The sequence below is a fragment of the Meleagris gallopavo genome, chromosome 3 (assembly GCF_000146605.3).
Source record: "Meleagris gallopavo isolate NT-WF06-2002-E0010 breed Aviagen turkey brand Nicholas breeding stock chromosome 3, Turkey_5.1, whole genome shotgun sequence".
Lineage (NCBI taxonomy): Eukaryota > Metazoa > Chordata > Aves > Galliformes > Phasianidae > Meleagris > Meleagris gallopavo.
The window spans coordinates 88,275,407-88,283,361 of NC_015013.2; positions in this window are offsets into that span (position 1 = coordinate 88,275,407).

The window sequence follows — 7,955 nt, forward strand, 5'->3', positions numbered from 1 at the left end:
GCAGTATATGAAAACTATGAGTGCCAAGCAGAAATGCACTTTTCAGAGATAGGAAAAGTGTCTTTCATATGCCCTGATAACATGTGGAACAAAACACACATTGGTAACATGTGGAACAAAACACACACTGCTTGTTCAGAAAATACATGGTTAGAAAGGAAACTAACGTTTAGATACAAGAATCACAGAATGGTTTGGGTTGAAAGAATGTCAAAGTCTAAAAAAAAAAATCTAAGCCACAATGTATTACATTGACATATTAATACCCTTTTTTGACCAGTATTTAACTTTTATTCTCACCAACGCATGTTTTTCATTACTGTTTGGCCAGAACAAAAATATCTGTAATGTTTCAAATCTTTCAAACAATAAAAGATCAGAGATACTGTTAAATCATAAGAAAAGGAGGTGAACCATGAACTAATAAGTTTTTTTCCACAAGGAAGACATGCACGCAAACAAAAGCCCAGTTGCACTGGACCAGTTTCCCTTCTGATGTCAGACTTTTAAAATATTTCTTCTTTTACTTGAAAGGACAAATTGCTGATTGCCTAACTTGTAACTTCTCAAAATTCACTAAAAAATAACAAGCACTCTGACAGCTATATCAATGGCTAGCTATGAATGGTTCCAGCTGGTACAATTTAAAATAAAAACTGGAGACAGGGGAAAGCCCACGTTTGTGAAGATGAAGAAATCAGAGAATAGCCCTATGCTAGAACACATGATCTAAGAAGAAATCTATCACGGGCTTCGTATTTTGTATACCAGCTGCTACTTTCAGAAGCCATCTGCTTCATTTTTCTGCACACAAGTTTTTTTTTTAATGCAGCTGCAGTACTTCAGAAAAGCACTCACTTGGGCTGATGAGCCATCTTGCCAGTGCAGTTCACAAAAACACAATGCGGGATTTAAATTTCTTTATTAAGAAGAAGAGTAAAATAATTTTGAACTGAGTACCAAATTCTTTTCATGAGTTCAGGGATTTAAAAAAGCCTTCTTATTCTGCCTTAAAAACATATTTTGGTTTAAATTTATACCCCAAAATGCATATATTAAACACAATTACCAAACTTTCTATTAAGTTTTGTTTTCAGACATAAACACTGTGGAAATTCTTTAGCAAAAATTCTATCAAATGGTGTCTTGATACCAATATTAGCCCCTGTGCTGGCTTTCCCATCTCATTTAATGTTACCAAGGAATTTCCCACAGGATTATATCCAATTTTTCAGGAGGACAGTTTAAAAATAAGCAATCTATTTCTCTTGCTTTACTTTCACTATCTGTGACCTACTTACACAACTTACAGGTCTGATTTTTATTTTTTTCCATATGATAATTGCTTCGGAACTGCATTTAAACAGCACTTCAGTGGTGAAGGACTCTCCAAAGAGTTAAAAACAGAATCAAAAGGAAACCCTGCCACAACACAGCAATTTAGATAAGCAAATGACAATGCCTTCTGTAGCTCATTTACTAAGCTGCAGAAGAATCGCCACTCAAGTAGCTCAACAAGGCATGGAAGACAAAGGTTTACACTTCAGCACTTTCTCCTTATGCAGCTTGCTACATCCACAGATTTTCAGATGGTGTTTTTTATCTTTTATATTCAAAAATGCTGTGTCTGTGGTTAGTTTGTCACATTTATATTAACAAATACAACTCTCCTCTTCCCCCTCCTTCGTCTACAATACTCATTTGTTCTCCTATTTAACAGCTCAGGTGTGTTCTGGCACCTGACACGTTTCTCGTATCTGAAGGTGTTCATGTCCAGGTCATGGAATCATAGAATGGCCTGGGTTGAAAAGGACCACAATGATCATCGAGTTTCAACCCCCCTGCTATGTGTAGGGTCACCAACCACCAGACCAGGCTGCCCAGAGCCACATCCAGCCTGGCTGTGAATGCCTCCAGGGATGGGGCATCCACAACCTCCTTGGGCAACCTGTTCCAGTGTGTCACACCACACTGTCACCACCACTACCACAACCCTAAAGAAATTCCAAGGTCTCCCAATGCATCACTCTGAAAAGCAAGTAGTTAAGTGACCAAGACAATGATCTAAGCACATTTGTTTTTCTCTGAAACCTCATATTTAAAATTACTCTGTGCACATGTTCAGATTGCATTTTGCTTTCCACTTACTGCAGGTACTGTATGCAAATCCACCATGATCCACGCTACAGCTCTTCCTACCAGACATAATCCTCTCAAATATTCTGTGTTTTATGCTGTAACCTATTTTGCAGAGTTGAACAGACTGCCAAAAAGCTGTAGCCTTCCAACATTAAGGTCCCAACTCACAACACTATAGCTTCAGAAATCTTATGCAAAATTTATCCTACAAGATCCATTACTCTCCTGCTTTGAATGAAGTACCATATGCACAAAAGCTCAAAGTATGCTTCTAATGCATTTTTAGGAGCCACCTTAATGATCAAAATGGTAGTATTTAAAACATGCACAGGAGGAAAACACATGTGGTAGCTCTAGCTCTCTGCCCCTATTTACCCATCTGATAATGTTAGACACATTATAGGAACTAAATCTACATAAGAGAAAATTAAGGCTTCAGCTTTTTCTTGTGGAGTTAAAAGCACAGATTCAGTATTGAGATAACATTAATTTGCCATCTGCCCTCAGTTGCTCCTCCTCTCTAACTTCCAAGGTCACATTCCCTACATTATCTGGAGATGATCTTTGACATCTCTAATTTTGGAAGCTCGTATGTTAATAATAAGGGCATTAGAGATAGGGAGAAAAAAAATCAACTTCTGGCAAGGCATTGTTTGGGACAGAATGGCTAAAAATGATCCCTTCTGTCAGTGTGGGCTGATCTCCAGATGTCACTGCAATATACACTGCTGCTTCTTACATCCTCCACAAAGTAGGACTATACACTTGGGAACCATATAGAGCTCAACCTACTAAGCGTGCCTTGCTAGCAGCTAATTTTATACCCCTCCTTCTGACACAGGGTTTTGCTTTTCCAGATCAAATGAGTCCAAAGATCAATGTGATTTGCATTTTGCTTCTCTGACGTGTGTTACACATGCATCAGAACAACGCAGGCATCAATACCTGAAAACCTGTGCTGAGTATTTCACACTTGTGGTCTTGAGCTAACAGTCACTCACACATGACTGAAAGAAAGCCACAAGCACTATTTTCACCACTTCTGCTGACAGGTGGGAATTTAAAAATCAAAGCAGCTGCTCTCCTTTGGACCAGGTTTGACTGTGGAAGAAGTATTTGGGAACACCAGTATGCTTTACATTCCTGGCAAAGAGCACTGCTCACAGAAAGCACTGTGTGACACAGAATGTTTGGAAGATGCAGAAGCAGTGACACAACTGTACAAGCTGCAAGATCTCCAAGAATATCAGCACAGTTCTGAGGCTGTAAATCAACACTTATAGTTAAAAACAGTACTTTGCAAGGAATTGTAAATTTCAGCCCTTTCAAGAAATGACCCCTACAAAGGGTACCTCACTTTTAATTACTTTCAGAAGCTGTAAAAAGCAGACAGGTGATGCTCAGTTTGATGTATTTTTTCCACTTGTTAAGCAGTTGCAATTCTTACGTTTATTACCATTTCGCTTTAGGGCACTATTTCGCTTAGGGGTTCTGTGTCAACCATTAACTCCTCCTGAAGGATTTTATTTTACTTCTCACAGGCTGCAAATATCAGGAAGAACGCATGCTTTTCCTCCTATGTCCTCGATTTTCTTCAAAGCTTTAACTACCAAAGTCATTTGCTTTAGGTCTCCTATTTTTATTACAGCATTAAGAGACGCTGTTATTTAATTAGGTTAAAGAGTCTAATTCCCAGCCTGTACTTCAAATTATATCTCAAGCACCGAAGCCTTATAAAACTTAAATCATTATTATAGTACTTGCCTTGACTTATAACTTTCTACGTGTTCAGGGACAGTATTATAAAAAAGGTATTCCATTTGCATGATGTATTTCTCTAGCACAAAACAGGAATGAATTTTTATTTATGGAAATGCATTTTACCTGTTGTTATCTTTACAGAAACAGAACAAAAGTCCCACTGCCTACCAGAAACTTTGTCTCATTTTAGTGTAGCACACAACTACTTTTTTTTTTTTTTTAAAAAAAAAAGGGAGACTATTTGTAATGAAAATACACCTGCACTGAACTGGCCTGGGGAAATACGAGATTTCTACAGACAGAATTCAGCTCAATTTTTCCAAAACATCATTTACTTGCCCCAACTTCAAGCTCATTCTCTCTCTGCTTGCAATTCCTCTTCCTGTGTTACATAAACCTTGCCTCATTTAAATGGCAAAACCAAAACACAGCCAAAAGTCTCCTTTAATAGATAAGCGGACTGGAGCTGGAAGTATAAAAGCTAAAAGAGGCAGCATAAAGAAAAATTCTACATTGATAAAAATGACCTTTCCTCCTTCTTTGTGACCTAAAAACCCCAAAAGTTACTTCTGAAATCTCCTGTTCAAGGCACAGGGTAGCAACAATGGAACAGCTGAGGCCCAAGAGTTGCCTACCCCCCACCTCACATGCAGATGCTTATTTTGCCTTTTCATCAAGGAATAAACCATCTCCAATTACTATAAGCTAACGTGTTATTCAAGGATAAATGTGTGCAGGCTCTTGTCCCACACTAAAATGCAGGCAATTCAAGTGGCTTACATCTGATTCTAATTACATGAATGTTTTAAAAAATCTGTACTCTGTCTTGATGTGAGATCCAGCCTTCATTCCTCACTCTGCTATTCTGCCTGTACCCTTCACTTCCACCTCCCAACAGCATTCACACTGGGACAGAGAGAGAGGAAGACACCTGCAATGAATTCCACCAACACTTCTTTTTTTAAAGCAAACCAAAATGCTCCAAGAAGTATAAGAAAAACGTGACAGTTTTCCTTACTTGACAAAAATTCCAATTTTTAATTCTCCTTTTACACTTTGCTTATTCTGAAGCCTTCTCGAATATCAGTTTTTTAAAAATCATGTAGCTATCTTTATGCTTTTGGGAAGAAGGCTGGAGCACCTCTCCTATGAAGAAAGGTTGAGGGAACTGGGCTTGTTCAGCCTGCAGAAGAGAAGGCTCTGGGTACATCTCATTGTGGACTTCCAGTACTTGAAGGGAGCATATAAACAGGAGGGGGAACGGCTGTTTATGAGAGTGGACAGTGGTAGGACAAGGGGGAATGGTTTTAAACTGAGACAGGGGAGGTTTAGGTTAGATATTAGGAGGAAGTTTTTCACACAGAGGCTGGTGACACACTGGAACAGGTTGCTCAAGGAGGCTGTAGATGCCCCATCCCTGGAGGCATTCAAGGCCAGGCTGGATGTGGCTCTGGGCAGCCTGGTCTGGTGGTTGGTGACCCTGCACATAGCGGGGGGTTGAAACTCGATGATCATTGTGGTCCTTTTCAACCCAGGCCATTCTGTGATTCTATGAAATAAGTAAATTATGTACTGATGAAAATTCATTTACAATAGTTTTCCTCATCATCTCATGCACACTCTGTTTAAAGGCTGTCAGCTGAGGTTCCAGTTGTTTCACACTGGAGTATCTAATACAACAGGAGACAAGTTGCAGTGAAGACCTGCATATGAAGGCAATACAGTAACTGTATGCAGGCTGTGAGACCACCACTAGGTACAACTCCATTTGCCTAATTCAGGTGAAACTGCAAGCAGTACCCAAAAGAACAATACAGTCAATGCAGTATCACCAACTAAACATTCTTCTACTTAATGAAAAAGAGATAAGAGACCACCACAGACATCCACTACCTTTGCCACCTTCTGAACAGACCAGCAAAAAAAGGTTAAATTCTAGCATGACTCTTTTGAACAGGACTCTCAAGTAGGAAATAAGACGGTGACCACAGCATCGCTCTTCCCTATTTCCAGTCTCAAAGCTGAACTGCCTGAAAAACAGATGCATTGATAAACTTTGTGCTGTCACTGTTAGTACGACTGCGTGGGATTAACACGTTTTGTAATTCAGATGTTACAAACAAGTCACAAGGTTTCCCCCTCACATATTGATTTGAACCATTTGCTGTACAGCTTGCAGACCAGAGGCACTCCTGCTAAAGGTCTCATTAAGTGCCCTGCTTTTATACTCCCAATTAGAAGTGATTACGCCCACTGCAGCTGGCTGAATGACTGCCACTGATTGCAAACTGCAGACTGCTCTGGTCTCAGGTTCCTGACTGGTCCAACAAAGAATATGTAAGACAAAGAAAGGTCACAGCATCCTTCATATAGTCAAAACCAAGAAAAAAAAGCACATATTAAGTACAAATATGACAATAGTATTAATAAACAAGTGAAGATTTACATGTTTGCATAGATTCATACAGGGCAATGCACATATTGAAGTAAACGGGAGTAGTCATGCATGTGGAGTTATAAATGCGTGCCAGTTTTTCCCAATTTTCAGTTCAACAGCCTGATAACTATGGCTGGGTTTAACTGCATGAATAAAACATCCCTGCTGACAGTGACTAAGGTAATATTTCAGTATTTTTACTGATGTTCCGTGCTTCTGTGAAAGATGACAGGTCACTTGGGGATTCAATCTTACCCAAACTTTCAGCTCATCAACTACACTGCTACTCTGCAATTAAAACTCAGGAAAATCATTTCACCATCTCCAAAATTCACAGACATTTCACAGGTGACCAAATCACCACACCCCTTGTCCTTCCCCAAGACCTCCTTAATTTGACAATGTACATTTTTAATCAGCCAGACAACATGTGTTTAGATGTCATTAGGACAGTAACGGGTCCTCAGACACATCTCGAAAACAAAGATTTAGTCATCTGGCCCTCAAAATCCTTTTTTCTCATGTACAACAAAACACAAGAACGTAGTTAACTTTGACATCCAAAAAAAGCCAATTTGAATCTATAGTTGTTAATGCTTTTGTTTGCTTGTTGTAAATTCTGTAACTGAGTCCTATCTTCATCATCTCTAACATAGTTATTTCTGTGCAGAAACCTCATGGTATCTGTGTACACACATATGAGTTACAAAAATAAAACAATGATTTTACATGCATTTCATTGTTCTTGCCTATACACAACATGCTGTGCCTGACTGCACACTGACTGCAAAGGATGAGCTGTGGTTAGCAAAAAAGGCTAAAATGCACAATGACAATGAGACTGAGAAAGTGGAAGATTATTTCCATATCCCTCCCTGTTTTAGGTTTGTTTTACACTGCAGCATTATTTCTCAAAATAATTATCTTTACCTGCTTTCTTTTTATAAGCCAGCAAGGTTATATTACCAGATAGATGTAACTGTCCTAATTTACTCAAGAAGCCAAGTGAGAATTACAGAGCAAAACAGAGCCAGGGACAGTATCAGCTCTGAAACTTATGCATGTGATTTCCATGACAACAGAGACCAAAATACCTCGCAGGACCCCATAAAGAAGAGCAGTGACTTTTTAAGAACTGCATTTAGAAATGCTTCATGATAACATGAAGAAGAGAGGGGAAGAGAAAGTACTTGTAAGGTATGCAGAGAAAGGAGATGAGAACCTCTGATATTTGTTTCACAATAAAACTGGGATTTGGGGCATCATCAGAAACAATCAGCTGTCTTCTTTGCATATCAGTTCCTATATATCTTTGTAAGGCTTCTTGCTACCTTCAGAGATTTGTACCTGATTCCTCCAAGTTTAATAAGAGCATCTTTGTCAAGAAGTGCTGTAAGTACTGCTCTGGCATTTTCAATTCCTCGCTAAAAGAAACAGCGAGGCACACAAGAGAAGAAGCTTTAGGATTGTAGTGCCACTATTTGCAAATAAAACAAATCTTTATATATATGAAAAAAAGGAAAATACAAGGAAATAAGGAAAAAAAAATGTATACCTCAAGGGACTGAAAAGACCTATCTGCTTCCCTCCTAGAATCTTGAATACCATACAAATCAGA